Here is a 22,994-nt window from a genome sequence, read left to right on the forward strand (position 1 = left end):
GACTCGAATAATGTCTGGAGGGATTTGAGACCATGAATTGTGCAGGGGTATGTAAAGAGGCAGAATACGCTGCGGTCAGCAACGCATATATGAGACAACAAGTGTCTGGCGCAGTTGGTAGATCGGTTACTGCTGCTCCATTGACAAGTTATCAAGATTTAAGTGAGTCTGAACGTGATGTTATAGTCGGTGCATGAGGGATGGGACACAGCATCTCCGAGGTAGCGATGAAGTGGGGATTTTTCTGTAGAACTATTTCACGAGTGTACCGTGAATATCAGGAAACTGGGAAAACATCAAATCTCCGACATCGCTGTGGCCGGAAAAAGATATTGCAAGAATGGGACCAACGAAGACTGAAGAGAATCGTTCAACGTGACACAAGTGCAACCCTTTCACAAATTGCTGCAGATTTCAGTGCTGGACCATCAACGAGTGTCAGCGTCCGAATCATTCAACGGAACATCATCGATTGGGCTTTCGGAGCGGAAGGCCCACTCCTGTACCCTCGATGACTTCAAGGCACAAAGCTTTACGCCTCACTTGGGCCGGTCATCACCGACAATGGACTTTTGATGACTGGAAATATACTGCCCGGTCGGACCTCTCGATCCAAATTGTACCGAGTGGATGGACGTGTACGGGTGTGGAGACAACCTCATCCATAGACCCTGCATGTCAACAGGGGACTGTTCAAGCTGGTGGAAACTGTGTAATAGTGTGGGGCGTGTGCAGATCGACTGATATACGACCGCAGATTCATCTAGATACGAATCTGACAGGTGACAAGTACGTAAGCATTCTGTCTGATCACCTGCATTCATTCATGTCGATTGTACCATCCATTTATGTCCATTGTGCATTCTGATGGATTTGGGAAATTCCAGCAGGACAATGCGACACACGCCCAGAATTGCTACAGGGCGGTTCCAGGAACACTCTTCTGAGTTTAGAAACCTCTGCTGCACACCAGAATCCCCAGTCATGAACATTATTGAGCATATTTGGGATGCCTTGTAACGTGCTTTTCAGAAGAGATCTCCGCTCCCTCGTAGTCTTAAGTATTTATGGACAGCCCTCCAGGATTCATGGTGTCAGTTCCCTCCAGCAATACTTCAGACATTAGTCGAGTCCATGCCACGTCGTGCTGCGGCACTTTTGCGTGCTCGGAGGGACCCTACACGATATTAGGCAGGTATACCAGTTTCTTTGGCTCTTCAGTGTACAGCAGACCGTGACACATGCAGAACTGTAGTTGCATCTTATATACCTCCTAGTCGCTGTCTGCGTTCCGCGCCGCATGCCATCCGCCATGCCCCTGACCCACTACTTGAACTATTGCTACCTTCCTACTGAACGCATCTGCATTTCCATATTTCTCTCCTGGCATGTCAAACACTTCATAGTCAAACGCACTGAATACGTACCTTAAGAACTGTAAATACTTGTTCAGTAGCAAAAACGTGTTTCACGGCAGCGAAAATAGCTCTTAAGGTATGTATTTCTAGAGGCCATTTTTACTAGATAATTTTTTCTAAGTTTGCTCCATACTACTACCTCTGAAAGCTCTGGTTCCTACAGTGACCACCCGTCAAAAGCCTGAACAGACACATTTTGCAGTGAGGAAGAGAGTGAGGTTCTGGGGGGGTACAGAGACGGATGCAGAAGCATGCCGTTGCCATATGGGACAAGTTTCTCTGTTTGAGGATCCGTGGCGCGAATAGCCCGATCGAGGTGGCGTCACAGATTGTCGAACGAGCTTAAATGTGGTGAGTTTGGTGACCCTGGGAGTAGGCCAACTCGTCCTGGTGCTCCTGCAACTACGCACATACATTGCTAGAAGTGTGACACGCTGCATTATCCTGCTGGTAGGTGCCATCATGCCGATGAAAAGGAAACTGCGTGTAAGGGTGGACGTGATCCCCTAGTATATATTGATACTTCTGTTGATCCATTGTGTCTTCCAGAATGACGAGATAACCCAGGGAATATCACGAAAACATTTCCCGGCCATAATGCTCCCTGCTTCCGCCTGAAACCCTCCGACGACTGTTGTAGGGTGTTTGCACGCCGTACACGCCAACGGCGATCTTTCCACCGAAGGATAAAACGTGATTCTCTTGAAAACGCCACTTGTCGCCACTCAATGGACGACCATTCGCGAATTGGTGGGCAATTTCCAGCCTTCGTCGCCGATGAGCAGCGGTTATCTCGGGTGCACGAACCAGGCGCCTGCTTTGCAAGTCTAAACGCAGTAGCGTCCTCTGAACGGCCGTTGAGGAGCCACTGCTGATAGCGCCTTGGTTCACGTGTGCACTCAGCTCCTCAACGGTCGCAATTACATTCGCCAGTATGCCCCTGTCATCTATGGCCAGTGTTGCACCACAGTTGCCCCAGCGCCGGTTTTGGATAGCATACTTTAACCATGGAAAATGGAAGTGAGCGTAGGGCACTGTGGGTCGGGAGTCCCCCATTCGGGGAAGTTTGGCAGCCGAGGGCAAGCATGAGGGGCGTTTTAAAAGTCCGTGCAAAAATAAAAACTACTTACATGTTTGGGGTAAACCGTTTTTAGTCTCTTTTTAGGCTTATACACTTCGTCCAACGCTGTTCTAATTCTTTGATCTCTTCCGAATAATAGGAATTGTCCAAGTCTGCAAAACAGCTATTAGTTGCTGCAATCACCTCTGCATTTGAATAAAATCTTCGTCCCGCCAGCCATTTCTTCAAATTGGGGAACAATTCTGGAGAATAGGGGGGACGTGAAATGAGTTGGAATTCTGATTCCATTAATTTTGCGACCCCAACTGCTGAGGTGTGTGCTGTGCATTGTCGTGATGGCAAAGGACATTTTTGCGGTCCAATCGCCGGCGTTTGTCTTGCAGCTCGATTTTCAAACGATCCAATAACGATGAACAATATGCACCTTTTCCAGACAGTCGATGAGGATTATCCCTTGCGAATCGCAAAAGAGAGTCGCCATAACCTTTCCAGCCGAAGGAATGGTCTTCGCCTTTTTTCGTGCAGATTCTCTCTTGGTAACCCATTGGTTAGATTGTTGTTTGGTCTCAGGAGTACAGTAATGTATCCATGTTTCATCCACACTGACGAAACTACGCTTGAAGTCCTGTGGATTCTTCCTGAATAGTTGCAAACCATTCTTGCTGTACTTCACACGATTCCGTTTTTGGTCAAGCGTGAGCAATCGCGGATCCCGTCTTGCGGATAGTTTCCTCATGTCCAAATGTTTATGCAAAATACTATGGTTCAAATGGCTCTGAGCACTATGGGACTTAACTTCTGAGGTCATCAGTCCCCTAGAACTTAGAACTACTCAATCTCACACACCTTAACAATTCTGTCATCCATTACCATATCATGGATTTTATCAATGATTTCTGGAGTCATAACCTCCACAGGGCGTCCAGAACTTTCAGCATCACTTGTGCCCATATGGCCAGTCCGAAAATTTTGAAACCACTTATAAACTGTTCTAATCGAAGGCGCAGAGTCACCGTAATGTTTATCAAGCTTCTCTTAAGTCTCTTGAGGCCTTTTGCCTTTCATAAAATAATGTTTAATCACCACACGAAATTTTTTTTCGTCCATTTTGACAATCACTCGGCTTCCTTTATTCACATGAGTCCCAAACACGATAGACCAATATGGCTAAAAATTGGTGTGCGTTCTTTCCAAAGATGTTACTAACTAAACATGACCTCGATACGCGCCAGTGGTGCCATCTCTTGGGCTTTGCACTGACTTTTCATACGCCCACATTGGGCGACCTGCGCGTCGGAGGTGGGGATGAAATGATGATCACGACAAGACCTAGACCCTGAGCGGAGAAAATCTCCTGCCCCAGCCGGGAATCGAACTCGGGCTTCTTGGCGTGTCATTCCGCCGCTCTGAACACTTAGCTAACGGGGGCGGACCATGCGACACGCGAATAGTTTACAAACTTGCTTCCAGCCTGGCCCGAAAGCCAATTATGATGCTCTTTTGGACGCCACATAAATCGGTCTTTTTCTACATTAAGACAACGACCCACCATACTGGCTCCGGACACTGCGAGAGGGCTGTACAAGCAATGATCACACGCACGGCACAGCGGACACACCAGGAACCGCGGTGTTGGCCGTCGAATGGCGCTAGCTGCGCAGCATTTGTGCACCGCCGCCGTCAGTGTCAGCCAGTTTGCCGTGGCATACGGAGCTCCACTGGTAGCATGCCGCGACAGCGTGGACGTGAACCGTATATGCAGTTGATGGACTTTGAGCGAGGGCGTATAGTGGGCATGCGGGAGGCCGGGTGGACGTACCACCGAATTGCTCAACACGTGGGGCGTGAGGTCTCCACAGTACATCGATGTTGTCGCCAGTGGTCGGCGGAAGGTGCACGTGCCCGTCGACCTGGGACCGGACCGCAGCGACGCACGGATGCACGCCAAGGCCGTAGGATCCTACGCAGTGCCGTAGGGGACCGCACCGCCACTTCCCAGCAAATTAGGGACACTGTTGCTCCTGGGGTATCGGCGAGGACCATTCGCAACCGTCTCCATGAAGCTGGGCTACGGTCCCGCACACCGTTAGGCCGTCTTCCGCTCACGCCCCAACATCGTGCAGCCCGCCTCCAGTGGTGTCGCGACAGGCGTGAATGGAGGGACGAATGGAGACGTGTCGTCTTCAGCGATGAGAGTCGCTTCTGTCTTGGTGCCAATGATGGTCGTATGCGTGTTTGGCGCCGTGCAGGTGAGCGCCACAATCAGGACTGCATACGACCGAGGCACACAGGGCCAACACCCGGCATCATGGTGTGGGGAGCGATCTCCTACACTGGCCGTACACCACTGGTGATCGTCGAGGGGACACTGAATAGTGCACGGTACATCCAAACCGTCATCGAACCCATCGTTCTACCATTCCTAGACCGGCAAGGGAACTTGCTGTTCCAACAGGACAATGCACGTCCGCATGTATCCCGTGCCACCCAACGTGCTCTAGAAGGTGTAAGTCAACTACCCTGGCCAGCAAGATCTCCGGATCTGTCCCCCATTGAGCATGTTTGGGACTGGATGAAGCGTCGTCTCACGCGGTCTGCACGTCCAGCACGAACGCTGGTCCAACTGAGGCGCCAGGTGGAAATGGCATGGCAAGCCGTTCCACAGGACTACATCCAGCATCTCTACGATCGTCTCCATGGGAGAATAGCAGCCTGCATTGCTGCGAAAGGTGGATATACACTGTACTAGTGCCGACATTGTGCATGCTCTGTTGCCTGTGTCTATGTGCCTGTGGTTCTGTCAGTGTGATCATGTGATGTATCTGACCCCAGGAATGTGTCAATAAAGTTTCCCCTTCCTGGGACAATGAATTCACGGTGTTCTTATTTCAATTTCCAGGAGTGTATATATACAAGGTGTTACAAAAAGGTATGGCGAAACTTTCAGGAAACATTCCTCACACACAAAAATACAAAATATGTTATGTGGACATGTGTCCGGAAATGCTTACTTTCGATGTTAGAGCTCATTTTATTACTTCTCTTCAAATCACATTAATCATGGAATGGAAACACACAGCAACAGAATGTACCAGCGTGACTTCAAACACTTTGTTACAGGAAATGTTCAAAACGTCCTCCGTTAGCGAGGATACATGCATCCACCCTCCGTCGCATGGAATCCCTGATGCGCTGATGCAGCCCTGGAGAATGGCGTATTGTATCACAGCCGTCCACAATACGAACACGAAGAGTCTCTACATTTGGTACCGGGGTTGCGTAGACAAGAGCTTTCAAATGCCCCCATAAATGAAAGTCAAGAGGGTTGAGGTCAGGAGAGCGTGGAGGCCACGGAATTGGTCCGCCTCTACCAATCCATCGGTCACCGAATCTGTTGTTGAGAAGCGTACGAACACTTCGACTGGAATGTGCAGGAACTCCATCGTGCATGAACCACATGTTGAGTCGTACTCGTAAAGGCACATGTTCTAGCAGCACAGGTAGAGTATCCCGTATGAAATCATGATAACGTGCTCCATTGAGCGTAGGTGGAAGAACATGGGGCCCAATCAAGACATGACCAACAATGCCTGCCGAAACGTTCACAGAAAATCTGTGTTGATGACGTGATTGCACATTTGCGTGCGGATTCTCGTCAGCCCACACATGTTGATTGTGAAAATTTACAATTTGATCACGTTGGAATGAAGCCTCGTCCGTAAAGAGAACATTTGCACTGAAATGAGGATTGACACATTGTCGGATGAACCATTCGCAGAAGTGTACCCGTGGAGGCCAATCAGCTGCTGATAGTGCCTGCACACGCTGTATATGGTACGGAAACAACTGGTTCTCCCGTAGCACTCTCCATACAGTGACGTGGTCAACGTTACCTTGTACAGCAGCAACTTCTCTTACGCTGACATTAGGGTTATCGTCAACTGCACGAAGAATTGCCTCGTCCATTGCATGTGTCGTCGTCGTTCTAGGTCTTCCCCAGTCGCGAGTTATGGGCTGGAATGTTCCGTGCTCCCTAAGACGCCGATCAATGGCTTCGAACGTCTTCCTGTCGGGACACCTTCGTTCTGGAAATCTGTCTCGATACAAACGTACCGCCCCACGGCTATTGCCCCGTGCTAATCCATACATCAAATGGGCATCTGCCAACTCCGCATTTGTAAACATTGCACTGACTGTAAAACCACGTCCTTTATGAACACTAACCTCTTGATGCTACGTACTGATGTGCTTGATGCTAGTACTGTAGAGCAATGAGTCGCATGTCAACACAAGTACCGAAGTCAACATTACCTTCCTTCAATTGGGCCAACTGGCGGTGAATCGAGGAAGTACAGTACATACTGACGAAACTAAAATGAGCTCTAACATGGAAATTAAGCGTTTCCTGAAAGTTTGGCCGTACCTTTTTGTAACACCATATATATATATATATATATATATATATATATATATATATATATATATTGAGAGAGAGAGAAAGTGAGAGGGAGAGCGATAGAGATAGATAAATAGATAGAGAGAGACAGATATATAGAGAGAGACAGAGAGAGATAGAGAGAAAGATGTGGGGGGTAAGGTGGGAGGGAGGGGGGGCAGGCGAGTGGTCTTGGGAAGGAAGCAAGTATGGATGAAGGAGGGAGGTCGCGCGAACACACAGCGCGGGCATCTAGGCTGATCGGTGTTTAGCGCGCCGGCCGGCAGTGCAGTGAGCTGTACGTGCACGAGTTTGGGTCGTCGACACGAGGGTCATTAGCGCGCAGCAACGGACCCGCCGCCCACGGGCCGCGCTCCACGGTCCAGGGTCAGGGACCGCGCAGTCTGGGCCACGCAGTGACGCAGCAGCACACACAGCTGGGCCGCAGATCAGAGACACGGGGCCGCAGCAGAGCGCGGGCACACGGCGCAGCTCAGCCGCAGGCGGCGGAAAGCTGCGTTCAGTTAACCACAGGCTAACACGTACAGTCTCGCCACACCCGGTGAGTCTTGTTATACCCTGCGACAGCAGCGCTCCAAGCGGCCAAGTGTCCTTTAATTTACGACTATGACCACAAACATTTTGTTAACAGATTACCGGTTTCGGTCTTTAATGACCATCATCAGATCTGTTTTATGAAAAACAGATCTGTTTTTTATTTAAGTCTGCAGGCATTCGTGGCCGTTGTCATTGAAGTTAAAATCTTCTGGGTTATTAGGCCGCGTATTACTTCTTCTAAAATGTTAGACGTTTCGACCCCTCTGCTGGGATCTTCCTCAGGATCTTCTGGATCTCTACTGCCAGCAGTAGTCGACACCAAAAGATCCTGAGGAAGATCCCAGCAGTGGGGTCGAAACGTCGAACATTTTAGAAGAAATATGACGCGGCCTAATAACCCAGAAGATTTTAACTTCAGATCTGTTTTTATAAAACAGATTAGATTCGTTCATATTGATTTGCAATATAGTTTTACACTGGAGGGCTTATGTAGTGCTACAATGAAAAATAATTGAAAAATGACAGCACATTCGGTTTCTTCAGGTTTCCTAAGGACCCTGAGGAAGGGAGGGGAGGCTGGAGGCGGGGGGGGGGGGGGGTAAGAAACGGTGCATTCCAGAACAGTTTATTTAAGATTTTCTTGTGACCTACGATTATTTATTGAAAAAGGCTGTTTCCTTCTAAGAACAAAAGGAAATAATAAACAGCATCAGACCTGACCATTTGCAGAACGACTTAATGTATCTACTCAACAACGTGAAGTTTTGGTCACTACATTTCCAGTCGAACCAGTGAATTTGGAACGCAGGGAAACTTGTACGGAATGCAGTACTTCCGTTGTCTAACGTCCCAAGTAAGCCACCACAACTATAGCTGATGGAAAAACCACACAGACGTGCTGATAAAACGCCAAAAGTAATAAAACTGTTACCCAACAAAGAAGAACCCAATTCCGCTATTGCTGCAACATCTGAGCCACAACCGGCAAGAATCTTGAACGTCTTCACTTTTCAACCAAAGACAGTTACATTTACAAAAATATCTCTCCATTGGACTCCACCCAAAACTACAAGGTGTCAAGCTAAGTACCTATCATAATAAGAACAGAGGGCTATAAAATATACGTTTCTCATGCATGGAATATGAGTTTGTATTCGTTTTCAAGTGGATCTGGAAACTGCCGTGCTGAAGCAACGTCAGATGATCAGCTACTATCATAGAGAGTGTAATGTGAAACCTGCCGGCCGGTGTGGCCGAGCGGTTCTAGGCGCTTCAGTCTGGAACCGCGCGACCGCTACGGTCGCAGGTTCGAATCTTGCCTCGGGCATGGATGTGTGTGATGTACTTAGGTTAGTTAGGTTTAAGTAGTTATAATTCTAGGGGACTGATGACCTCAGATGTTTAGTCCCATAGTGCTCAGAGCCATTTTTTTAATGTGAAACCGATAATCGACTGCAAATATAGACGTACAAATAGGGGTGAAGGTGCCATCCCTATTGTGTCGAGAATTTCCTCGGTCCATCGTCCGGCAGTTCACCTGCTTGCGTTTCCGCACATCTCTACTTTCTCATATTTCATTGCAGTAGCCATAACTAGGTCTCGTGTTACACTCCACACTGTTTCCTGACTCATTCACTTTGCCGAACCTCCCAGTATCTCTCAACATAAGTATTTCGACTGCTCGCTGGGCAACCCTACTGTTGTTGAATCGTTTTCGCTTTTGAAGTTGGTGTCCCAGTACCTTAAGTCAAAATTGGAACCATAGATTTCCAGTTCTTCTTTATATATCACGTGCAATGCAGGCAACGAAGCGTTTCTTTTCCTGTCCTGCCCGTCGTGTTCTTCTCTTCAACAGCACTAAGGGCAAAAACTTATTAACCTGTCGTATTACATAATTCATATACACTCCTGGAAATTGAAATAAGAACACCGTGAATTCATTGTCCCAGGAAGGGGAAACTTTATTGACACATTCCTGGGGTCAGATACATCACATGATCACACTGACAGAACCACAGGCACATAGACACAGGCAACAGAGCATGCACAATGTCGGCACTAGTACAGTGTATATCCACCTTTCGCAGCAATGCAGGCTGCTATTCTCCCATGGAGACGATCGTAGAGATGCTGGATGTAGTCCTGTGGAACGGCTTGCCATGCCAGTTCCACCTGGCGCCTCAGTTGGACCAGCGTTCGTGCTGGACGTGCAGACCGCGTGAGACGACGCTTCATCCAGTCCCAAACATGCTCAATGGGGGACAGATCCGGAGATCTTGCTGGCCAGGGTAGTTGACTTACACCTTCTAGAGCACGTTGGGTGGCACGGGATACATGCGGACGTGCATTGTCCTGTTGGAACAGCAAGTTCCCTTGCCGGTCTAGGAATGGTAGAACGATGGGTTCGATGACGGTTTGGATGTACCGTGCACTATTCAGTGTCCCCTCGACGATCACCAGTGGTGTACGGCCAGTGTAGGAGATCGCTCCCCACACCATGATGCCGGGTGTTGGCCCTGTGTGCCTCGGTCGTATGCAGTCCTGATTGTGGCGCTCACCTGCACGGCGCCAAACACGCATACGACCATCATTGGCACCAAGGCAGAAGCGACTCTCATCGCTGAAGACGACACGTCTCCATTCGTCCCTCCATTCACGCCTGTCGCGACACCACTGGAGGCGGGCTGCACGATGTTGGAGCGTGAGCGGAAGACGGCCTAACGGTGTGCGGGACCGTAGCCCAGCTTCATGGAGACGGTTGCGAATGGTCCTCGCCGATACCCCAAGAGCAACAGTGTCCCTAATTTGCTGGGAAGTGGCGGTGCGGTCCCCTACGGCACTGCGTAGGATCCTACGGTCTTGGCGTGCATCCGTGCGTCGCTGCGGTCCGGTCCCAGGTCGACGGGCACGTGCACCTTCCGCCGACCACTGGCGACAACATCGATGTACTGTGGAGACCTCACGCCCCACGTGTTGAGCAATTCGGCGGTGCGTCCACCCGGCCTCCCGCATGCCCACTATACGCCCTCGCTCAAAGTCCGTCAACTGCACATACTGTTCACGTCCACGCTGTCGCGGCATGCTACCAGTGTTAAAGACTGCGATGGAGCTCCGTATGCCACGGCAAACTGTCTGACACTGACGGCGGCGGTGCACAAATGCTGCGCAGCTAACGCCATTCGACGGCCAACACCGCGGTTCCTGGTGTGTCCGCTGTGCCGTACGTGTGATCATTGCTTGTACAGCCCTCTCGCAGTGTTTGGAGCAAGTATGGTGGGTCTGACACACCGGTGTCAATGTGTTCTTTTTTCCATTTCCAGGAGTGTATTTTAGTTTCCTTTTCGACGTGTTCATAGTATTTTATTTTAGCCATGTTTTCGTTTACCAGTAAACTCACCCTTGATTCTTCAAAGAAACGTCGTTTACACTGATAGCTCCAAAAAAGGGAATTTCCTTGGCTGTTCTATAGTGTTCCCTGATCATCTCACCAGGATTCGCCTCCCTGATAAATATACCGTTTTCGCAGCGGAGCTCCACCCGATCCTTAACGCACTGGAGCAGATGAATCGTATTCGGGGCAATCGGTTTCTCACCTGCTCCGATTTCCTCAGTGCCTTGTAATCGATGCAGAATCTGTACACAGCTGAGGAGCTGGTACTGCTGATATACGACCACCTGTACTTGCTCCAACGGCGGGGTAAGGAGGTTCAAAAAATGGCTCTGAGCACTATGGGCCTTTACATCTATGGCCATGAGTCCCCTAGAACTTAGAACTACTTAAACCTAACTAACCTAAGTTGTTGTGGTCTTCAGACCTGAGACTGGTTTGATGCAGCTCTCCATGCTACTCTATCCTGTGCAAGCTTCTTCATCTCCCAGTACCTACTGCAGCCTACATCTTTCTGAATCTGCTTAGTGTATTCACTCTACGATTTTTCCGCTCCACGCTGCCCTCCAATACTAAATTGGTGATCCCTCGATGTCTCAGAACATGTCCTAGCAACCGATCCCTTCTTCTAGTCAAGTTGTGCCACAAGCTCCTCTTCTCCCCAATTCTATTCAATACCTCCTCATTAGTTATGTGATCTACGCATCTAATCTTCAGCATTCTTCTGTAGCACAACATTTCGAAGCTTCTATTCTCTTCCTGTCTAAACTATTTATCGTCCACGTTTCACTTCCATACATGGCTACACCACATTTTGAAAGCTTCTATTCTCTTCCTGTCTAAACTATTGATCGTCCACGTTTCACTTCCATACATGGCTACACTCCATACAAATACTTTCAGAAACCACTTCCTGACATTTAAATCTATACTCGATGTTAACAAATTTTTCTTCTTCAGAAACGCTTTCCTTACCATTGCCAGTCTACATTTTATATCCTCTTTACTTCGACCATCATCAGCTATTTTGCTCCCCAAATAGTAAAACTCATCTACTACTTTAAGTGTCTCATTTCCTAATCTAATTCCCTCAGCATCACCCAACTTAATTCGACTACGTTCCACTATCCTCGTTTTGCCTTTGTTGATGTTCATCTTGTACCCATCTTTCAAGACACTGTCCATTCCGTTCAACTGCTCTTCCAAGTCCTTTGCTGTCTCTGACAGAATTACAATGTCATCGGCGAACCTCAAAGTTTTTATTTCTTCTCCATGGATTTTAATACCTATTCCGAACTTTTCTTTTGTTTCCTTTATTGCTTGCTCAATATACAGATTGAATAACATCGGGGATAGACTACAACCCTGTCTCACTCCCTTCCCAACCACTGCTACCCTTCCATACCCCTTGACTCTTATAACTGCCATCTGGTTTCTGTACAAATTGTAAATAGAATTTCGCTCTCTGTATTTTACCCCTGCCACCTTGAGAATTTCAAAGAGAGTATTCCAATCTAGGCACCCGTGGTCTAGGGGTAGCGTCTTTGATTCATAATCAAAACGTCTTTGGTCCCGGGTTCGATCCCCGCCACTGCCTAAATTTTGACAAATAATCAGCATTGGCGGCCGACGACTTCCGGCATAAGAAGTCAGCCTCATTCTGCCAACGGTCTTGTCAAAGAGGGCGGAGGAGCGGATAGAGGTTCAGGGCACTCTCTTGTCCTAGGGGTAGGAAATTGCCCCTAAAGGTGGAATAATCAGCAATGATCAACGACATGACGATGCAGAAGGCAATGGAAACCACTGCATTAGAGACATGTAACGTGTATCCACAGGACATGTGGCCTGTAATTGAAGAAGTGTCATGATGATCTCTACATTCGCAAAAGATTCCAGAATAGTCCCCAATTCGGATCTCCGGGAGGGGACTGCCAAGGGGGAGGTTACCATGAGAAAAAGATTGAATAATCAACGAAAGGATAACGTTCTACGAGTCGGGGCGTCGAATGTCAGAAGCTTGAACGTGGTAGGGAAACTAGGAGATCTGAAAAGGGAAATGCAAAGGCTCAATCTAGATACAGTAGGGGTCAGTGAAGTGAAGTGGAAGGAAGACAAGGATTTCTGGTCAGATGAGTATAAGGTAATATCAACAGCAGCAGAAAATGGTATAACAGGTGTAGGATTCGTTATGAATAGGAAGGTAGGGCAGAGGGTGTGTTACTGTGAACAGTTCAGTGACCGGGTTGTTCTAATCAGAATCGACAGCAGACCAACACCGACAACGATAGTTCAAGTATACATGCCGACGTCGCAAGCTGAAGATGAACAGATAGAGAAAGTGTATGAGGATATTGAAAGGGTAATGCAGTATGTAAAGGGGGACGAAAATCTAATAGTCATGGGCGACTGGAATGCAGTTGTAGGGGAAGGAGTAGAAGAAAAGGTTACAGGAGAATATGGGCTTGGGACAAGGAATGAAAGAGGAGAAAGACTAATTGAGTTCTGCAACACGTTTCAGCTAGTAATAGCGAATACCCTGTTCAAGAATCACAAGAGGAGGAGGTATACTTGGAAAAGGCCGGGAGATACGTAAAGATTTCAATTAGATTACATCATGGTCAGACAGAGATTCCGAAATCAGATACTGGATTGTAAGGCGTACCCCGGAGCAGATGTAGACTCAGATCACAATATAGTAGTGATGAAGAGTAGGCTGAAGTTCAAGACATTAGTCAGGAAGAATCAATACGCAAAGAAGTGGGATACGGAAGTACTAAGGAATGACGAGATACGTTTGAAGATCTCTAACGCTATAGATACAGCAATAAGGAATAGCGCAGTAGGCAGTACAGTTGAAGAGGAATGGACATCTCTAAAAAGGGCCATCACAGAAGTTGGGAAGGAAAACATAGGTACAAAGAAGGTAGCTGCGAAGAAACCATGGGTAACAGAAGAAATACTTCAGTTGATTGATGAAAGGAGGAATTACAAACATGTTCCGGGAAAATCAGGAATACAGAAATACAAGTCGCTGAGGAATGAAATAAATAGGAAGTGCAGGGACGCTAAGACGAAATGGCTGCAGGAAAAATGTGAAGACATCGAAAAAGATATGATTGTCGGAAGGACAGACTCAGCATACAGGAAAGTCAAAACAACCTTTGGTGACATTAAAAGCAACGGTGGTAACATTAAGAGTGCAACAGGAATTCCACTGTTAAATGCAGAGGAGAGAGCAGATAGGTGGAAAGAATAAATTGAAAGCCTCTATGAGGGTGAAGATTTGTCTGATGTGATAGAAGAAGAAACAGGAGTCGATTTAGAAGAGATAGGGGATCGAGTATTAGAATCGGAATTTAAAAGAGCTTTGGAGGACTTACGGTCAAATAAGGCAGAAGGGATAGATAACATTCCATCAGAATTTCTAAAATCATTGGGGGAAGTGGCAACAAAACGACTATTCACGTTGGTGTGTAGAATATATGAGTCTGGCGACATACCATCTGACTTTCGGAAAAGCATCATCCACACAACTCCGAAGACGGCAAGAGCTGACAAGTGCGAGAATTATCGCACAATCAGCTTAACAGCTCATGCATCGAAGCTGCTTACAAGAATAATATACAGAAGAATGGAAAAGAAAATTGAGAATGCGCTAAGTGACGATCAGTTTGGCTTTAGGGAAAGTAAAGGGACGAGAGAGGCAATTCTGACATTACGGCTAATAATGGAAGCAAGGCTAAAGAAAAATCAAGACACTTTCATAGGATTTGTCGACCTGGAAAAAGCGTTCGACAATATAAAATGGTGCAAGCTGTTCGAGATTCTGAAAAAAGTAGGGGTAAGCTATAGGGAGAGACGGGTCATATACAATATGTACAACAACCAAGAGGGAATAATAAGAGTGGACGATCAAGAACGAAGTGCTCGTATTAAGAAGGGTGTAAGACAAGGCTGTAGCCTTTCGCCCCTACTCATCAATCTGTACATCGAGGAAGCAATGATGGAAATAAAAGAAAGGTTCAGGAGTGGAATTAAAATTCAAGGTGAAAGGATATCAATGATACGATTCGCTGATGACATTGCTATCCTGAGTGAAAGTGAAGAAGAGTTAAATGATCTGCTGAACGGAATGAACAGTCTAATGAGTACACAGTATGGTTTGAGAGTAAATCGGAGAAAGACGAAGGTAATGAGAAGTAGTAGAAATGAGAACAGCGAGAAACTGAACATCAGGACTGATGGTCACGAAGTCAATGAAGTTAAGGAATTCTGCTACCTAGGCAGTAAAATAACCAATGACGGACGGAGCAAGGAGGACATCAAAAGCAGACTCGCTATGGCAAAAAAGGCATTTCTGGCCAAGAGAAGTCTCCCGTCAATTGTTTCCTTATGCTCTCCCTGAAACTCTGTACAACCTCTGGGTCTTTCAGTTTATCCAGGTCCCATCTCCTTAAATTCCCACCTTTTTGCAGTTCTTCAGTTTTAATCTACAGTTCATAACCAGTAGATTGTGGTCAGAGTCCACATCTGCCCCTGGAAATGTCTTACAATTTAAAACCTGATTCCTAAATCTCTGCCTTACCATTATATAATCTATCTGATACCTTTTAGTATCTCCAGGGTTCTTCCATGTATACAACCTTCTTTCATGATTACTAAACCAAGTGTTAGCTATGATTAAGTTATGCTCTGCGCAAAATTCTACCAGGCGGCTTCCTCTTTCATTTCTTAGCCCCAATCCATATTCACCTACTATGTTTCCTTAGGTTAGTTAGGTTTAAGTAGATTTAAGTTCTAGGGGACTGATGACCTCAGATGTTAAGTCCCATAATGCTCAGAGCCATTTGAACCACTTGAAGTGCTTGGATTTGTGGGAGGAAGAATGGCTGGCGGTGACGGTCAATAGACTGCAGTTGGTGAAGTCAACAACTCGGCTGTGGTGTTCCTCCAGCCGGTTGTTCAGGCGGGTTGAAGTGACTCTCTCGCATCTTCGGATCGGGAACTGTCCTCTTACACATAGCTTTCTATTACGGCGGGAGGATCCCCCGTTTTGTGATGCTTGTGGTGTGCACATCTCTGTCCGCCACATTTTAACGGAATACGTTTTATATTGTGATGCAAGGTCAGAAGCAAAAATTTGTGGGGATCTGCCCTCTATTTTAGCTGATGATCAGACGAGTGTAACTAGGGTTTTAAACTTTTGCGATGTGTCTGGCCTCTGGCCTAAACTTTTAGGCTGGAGGTTTCAGTGTACTGCTGAGTGGCTTGCTCCGCTTGCGGTCAGCCAGCCACTACCATCTGCTATATCGTCTTAGCTCCCTCTACCATTTTCTTCCTATGTAGTCCGCCCGCATCTCGTGGTCGTGCGGTAGCGTTCTCGCTTCCCACGCCCGGGTTCGATTCCCGGCGGGGTCAGGGATTTTCTCTGCCTCGTGATGGCTGGGTGTTGTGTGCTGTCCTTAGGTTAGTTAGGTTTAAGTAGTTCTAAGTTCTAGGGGACTTATGACCATAGATGTTAAGTCCCATAGTGCTCAGAGCCATTTGAACTATGTAGTCCATGTTATCCTGCTGACGCCATGCTTCGTCCCATGCTTCGGTGTGGGTACGCACATAGTTTTTCAACCTTTGTTACCCGTGTTTTATGTTTTGTTTTATGTTAGTGTTCTGAGTATTTTGTTGACACCCGTCTCAATCTGTTACTGAGCGGGCGCTGAAGACCTTGCCGTCGTGCGCCCATACAACCCTCTCCATCCATCCATCCATCTTCAAAGAATCGAATTATCGTATACAACATAGGTTCGTTTTTAAGAAAAGCTAGTTTTTCATGCGTGATCTGGGTATAGGCTGTTTTACTACAGATCAAAACGTCCTGGGTCCCGGGTTCCAACCCCGCCACCGCTTGAATTTTGTATAAAAATTATCAGCAATAGCGCCCGAACACTTCCCTCATAAGAAGTCATCCTCGTTTTGCCAACGGCCTTGTCAAAGATGGTGGAGGAGCCGAAAGAGGTTCAAGGCACTCTCTTGCCCTTGGGGTGGGAGACTGCCCCTAAAGGCGTAAGAATCAGCAATGATTTGCGCCATGAGGCTGCAGAAGGCAATGGAAACAGCTGTATTTAAGACACATTATGTATGTCTACAGCAGGTGGCCTGTAATTGAAAAAGTGTTATGATGATCTCTCCATAGGCAAAATATTCCGAGTTAGTCCCCTAACCAGAGGAAGTAATACGTTCCACTGTAGGAGAGTCAAATGTCAGAACATACAGCGTGGGGCGTGGGGGGAGGGGGAGGTTGTTGGTGAAGCTAAAAGGAGGAGGATAAGGATTTCTGGTCCGACGAGTAAATGGTAATATTAACTGAAGCAGGAAATGGTATAACGGGAGTAGGATTCGTCATTAATATGAAGGTGGGGCGGAGAGTGAGTAACTCTGAACAGCTGCGTGGATAGAGCTCTCCTCATCAGAATCGACAGCAAATCAACACCGACAGCGATAGTTCAGATATATATGCTGACGTCGCAAACAGAATATGAAGAGACAGAGAAACTATATAAGGATACTCAACGGGGAATTCGTTACTTAATGAGGATCAAGATCTAACAGTCGTGGGAGACTGGAATTTGGTTGTAACGGAAGGTGTAGAAAAAAAGGTTACGGGAGAATAGGGGCTTGATAGTAGGAATAAGGAGAGAAACAAATTGATTTCCTCAATAAACTTGAACCAGTAATATCAAATCACAAGAGGAGGAGATAGACTCGTACTTTAAAGGCCGAGAGATACGGGGTGATTGTTGTTGTTGTGGTCCTCAGTCCAGAGACTGGTTTGATGCAGCTCTCCATGCTACTCTATCCTGTGCAAGCTTCTTCCTCTCCCAGTACCTACTGCAACCTAAATCCTGGATCTGTTTAGTGTATTCATCTCTTGGTCTGCCTCTACGAGTTTTACCCTGCGTGCTGCCCTCCAGTGCTAAATTAGTGATCCCTTTATGCCTCAGCATATGTCCTACCAACCAATCCCTTCTTCTAGTCAAGTTGTGCCACAAATTTCTCTTCTCCCCAATTCTATTCAATACCTCCTTATTAGTTATGTGATCTACCCATCTAATCTTCAGCATTCTTCTGTAGCACCACATTTCGAAAGCTTCTATTCTCTTTTTGTCTAAACTATTTATCGTCCATTTTTCACTTCCATACATGGTTACACTCCATACAAATACTTTCAGAAAAGACTTCCTGACACTTAAATCTATAATCGATGTTAACAAATTTCTCTTCTTCAGAAACACCTTCCTTACCATTGCCAGTCGACATTTTATATCCTCTCTACTTCGACCATCATCAGTTATTTTGCTCCCCAAATAGCAAAACTCATTTACTACTTTAAGCGTCTCATTTCCTAATTTAATTCCCGCAGCATCACCCGATTTAATTCGGCTACATTCCATTATACTCGTTTTGCTTTTGTTGATGTTCATCTTATATCCTCCTTTCAAGACACTGTCCATTCCGTTCAGCTGCTCTTCCAGGTCCTTTGCTGTCTCTGACAGAATTACAATGTCATCGGCGAACCTCAAAGTTTTTATTTCTTCTCCATGGAGTTTAATTCCTACTCCGAATTTTTCTTTTGTTTCATTTACTGCTTGCTCAATATACAGATTGAATAACATCGGGGATAGGCTACAACCCTGTCTCACTCCCTTCCCAACCACTGCTTCCCTTTCATGCCCCTCGACTCATAACTGCCATCTAGTTTCTGTACAAATTGTAAATAGCCTTTCGCTTCCTGTATTTGACCCCTGACACCTTCAGATATCAGTTAGATTACATCATGGTTACTCAAAGATTCCGAAAACAGATACTAGATTGTAAGGCGCACCCAGGAGCAGATATGGACTCAGATCATAATTTAGTAGTGATGAAGAGTGGGCTGAAGTTTAAGAGACTAGTCAGGAAGATTCAGTGCGCAAAATAGTGGGACACGGAAGTACTAAGGATCGAAGAGATACGATTGAAGTTCTTTGAGGCTGAAGATATTGCGATAGTGAATATCTGAGTAAGCAGTTCAACTGAAGAGGAATGGAGACCTCAAAAAAGGGCACTCATAGAGGTTGGAAAGAAAAACATAGTACAAGGAAGAAACCATGGGCAACAGAAGAAGTATGTCAGTTGTTCGACAAGACAAGGAAATACGAAAATGTTCAGGAAAACTTAGGAATACAGAATTTTTCAAGTCACTTACGAACGTAGTAAATAGAAAGTTTAGGTAAACTAGTGTGAAATGGCTGCATGAAAAATGTGAAGAAATCGAAAAAGAAACACGTGCGGAAGGACTGACACAGCATATACAAAATTCAAAACAGCTTCCTGTGAAATTACAAGCAAGTGGGCTCACATTAAGGATATAGCGGCAATTCCACTATTAAACGCAAGGGAGAAGGCGGATGGGTGGAAAGAGTACGTTGAGCGACTCTATGAATGGGGATAACATGATATGATAGAAGAAGAAACAGGAGTCGACAGGGAAGAGATAGGGGATCCAGTATTAAAATCAAAATTTAAAAGAACTTCGAAAGACTTAAGATCAAATATGAAAGAAGTGATAGATAATGTTCAATCAGAATTTCTAAAATCACGTCGTATAGAATGTATGAGACTAGCGATATACCGACAAACTTTCGGAAATTTAATCATCCACACAAATCCGAAAGTAGGAAGTGCACACAAACAGCTTATCACCTCATGCATCCAAGTTTCTGATAAGAATAATATACAGAAGAATGAAAAGAAATTGATTAGATGACGATCAGTTAGGCTTTAGGACAGGTAAAGGCACCACAAAGGCAGTTCTGACGTTGCGGCTCATAGCGGAAGACCCGTTCATAGGATTTGTCGACTTGGAAAAAGCGTTCGACTATGTAAAATGGTGCAAGATGTTCGAAAGTCTGAGAAAAATGGGGGTAGGCTATAGGGAGAGACGGGTCATATACAATACGTACAAGAGCGAAGAGGAAATGATGGAAGTGGAAGATAAAGAGCGAAGTGCTCGGATTAAAAAAGGTGTAAGACAAGAATGTAGTCATTCGCCCCTACTGTTCAATCTGTACATCGAAGAAGCAATGATAGAAATGAAAGAAAGGTTCAGGAGTGGAACCAAAAATGAGAGGCTACCAATGATGAGATTCACTGACGACATTGGTATCCTCAGTGAAAGGGAAGAAGAATTACAAGATGATCATACAATGTAGGCTTTCACCGCCGGTATTGTCTTCATTTAAAAATTCAGTGCTGATAGGCCGTGGTCGACATATAAAACTCTCCCCTGACGTTTCGTCTCCGACTGCGCGAAACATCCTCCGAGGTAAAGCGGCGAACTGCAAAGCTGTGTTGAATAGAATGAACAATCTAATGAATACAGAATATGGACTGAGCGTAAATCAAAGAAAGACGAAAGTAATAAGAAGTAGCATAAATCAGAACAGTGCGAAAATAATCAGGATTGGTGATCAGGACGTAGATGATGTTAAGGAATTCTGCTACCTAGGCAGCAAAATAACCCATGATGGGCGGAGCATGGAGGATATCAAAAGCAGACTAGAACTAGAAAAAAGGCATTCTTGGCCAAGAGAAATTTACTGATATCATAAGCCTTAATTTGAGGAAGAAATTTCTGAGAATGTACGTTTGGAGAACTACATTGTATGGTAGTAAAACATGGATCGTGGGAAAAGAGTAACAGAAGACAATCGAAACATTTGAAATGTGGTGCTGCAGAAGAACGTTCAAAATTAGGTGGACCGGTAAAGTACGAAATCAGGAGGTTCTCCGGATAATCGGCGAAACACTGACAATAGAAGGGACTGGCTAATAGTACATCTGTTAAGGCATCAGGGAATAACTTTGATGGTAGTAGGTGGTGCTATATGGGATAAAAGCTGAAGGGGAAGACGGAGTCTGTAATACATCCAGCAAACATTGAGGACGTAGGTTGCAAGATGGGAGTCGGTGCCAGCCCGGTATTCACCCAGTGGAATGTGGGAAACCGCTTAAAAACCGCATCCAGACTGGCGAACTTGCCGATCCTCGTCGTTAATCTGCTAGACGGATTCGAACCTGGTCTGGCGCAGCTCCCCGTCGGGGAAGTGACACATTAGCACACACGACTGTCCTAGCTGGTACTCCAGCCCTTAGCATTATTCCTCTTTTATACACCAGTAATCAGTAAGCGAAATCAGATTAAACAGAAGTGTTAACAGAAAGTAGTTACAAGGGAAATACGCTAGGAAATGGAAGCTATTGAAAACAAAACACAAAACTCCATTTTCAAGACAGGTAAAGCTGTTAACACATTAAAAAACTTCACTTCATTTGCAAGCGTCACATGTTCATTGCCAAAAGACGTCCTTCAGTTTAATAATACAAGATGGTGCACGACCGATGAACTAAGGCTCAACAGCCCATATATTTAATATATATTTCTAAAAATATAGAGCGTTTACCATAAAATTCCGTAAGTGGAGACTTAACAAAATTTTCCAAGTAGTTTTAATGTATTATACAGCACTTAAATGTGCGGAATGCGTAATATTTACAAATGCTAGGGAGACACAACCTCATGCCCAAAAACAACAAAAACAATAGAAAATGGCAAAAACGACATACACTATGTGATCAAAAGTATCCGGACAACTGGCTGAAAATGACTTACAAGTTCGCGGCGCCCTCCATCGGTAATGCTGTAATTCAATATGGTGTTGGCCCACCCTTAGCCTAGATGACAGGATCCACCCCCGCAGGCATACGTTCAGTAAAGTGCTGGAAGGTTTGTTGGGGAATGGCAGCCCATTCTTCACGGAGTGCTGCACTGAGGAGAGGTATCGATGTCGGTCGGTGAGGCCTGGCACGAAGTCGGCCTTCCAAAACATCCCAAAGGTTTTCTATAGGATTCAGGTCAGGACTTTGTGCAGCCCAGTCCATTACTGGGATGTTATTTTCGTGTAACCACTCCTCCACAGGCTGTGCATTATGAACAGCTACTCGATCGTGTTGAAAGATGCAATCGCTATCCCCGAATTGCTCTTCAACAGTGGGAAGCAAGAAGTTGCTTAGAACATCAACGTAGGCCTGTGCTGTGATAGTGCCACGCAAAACAACAAGGGGTGCAAGCCCCCCTCCATTAGAAACACGACCAACCGTAACACCACCGCCTCAGAATTTTACTGTTGGCACTACACATGCTGGGAGATGACGTTCACCGAGCATCCGCCATACCCACACCCTGCCATCGGATCGCCATGTTGTGTACGTTTTTCCACTGTTCAATCGTCCAATGCTTACGCTCCTTACACCAAGCGAGGCGTCGTTTGGCATTTACCGGCGTAATGTGTGGCTTATGAGCAGCTGCTCGACCATGACAGTTTTCTCACCTCCCGCCTAACTGTCATAGTACTTGCAGGGGATCCTGTAGCAGTTTGGAATTCCTGTGTGATGGTCTGGATAGATGTCTGCTTATTACACATTACGACCATCTTCAACTGTCAGCGGTCCCTGTCAGTCAAAAGACGAGGACGGCCTGTACGCTTTTGTGCTGTACGTTCCCCTTCACATTTCCACTTCACTACCACATAGGAAACGGTGGACCTAGGGATGTTTAGGGTGTGGAAATCTCGCGTTCAAACGTATGACACGTGACACCCAATCACCTGACCAAGTTCGAAGTCCGTGAGTTCCGCGGAGCGCCCCATTCTGCTCTCTCACGATGTCTAATGACTACTGAGGTCAGTGATATGGAGTACCTGGCAGTGGGTGGCAGCACAATGCACCTAATATGAAAAACGTTTTTTTTTGGGTGTGTCCGGATACTTATGATCACATAGTGTATGCAAGTTCCTAGTGGGCGTCCCTTTATGTGGTTCTAAAATCAGTCATGAGACTGGAGTACCGATCAATAAATACCGTATGTATCGAAGTACATTATCCTCTAGTTACAACACTTCTCCTACTAAAAAATTGGGCGAACGACGGTGTTACATATGACTCATTTCGTGCATGAATTATATTTCCATATGATCCAATATTACCGAATCACCCATATGTCTTTACCTCAGGAAGTGG

This window comes from Schistocerca piceifrons, chromosome 9, assembly GCF_021461385.2.
Source record: "Schistocerca piceifrons isolate TAMUIC-IGC-003096 chromosome 9, iqSchPice1.1, whole genome shotgun sequence".
In the NCBI taxonomy this organism is placed as follows: domain Eukaryota; kingdom Metazoa; phylum Arthropoda; class Insecta; order Orthoptera; family Acrididae; genus Schistocerca; species Schistocerca piceifrons.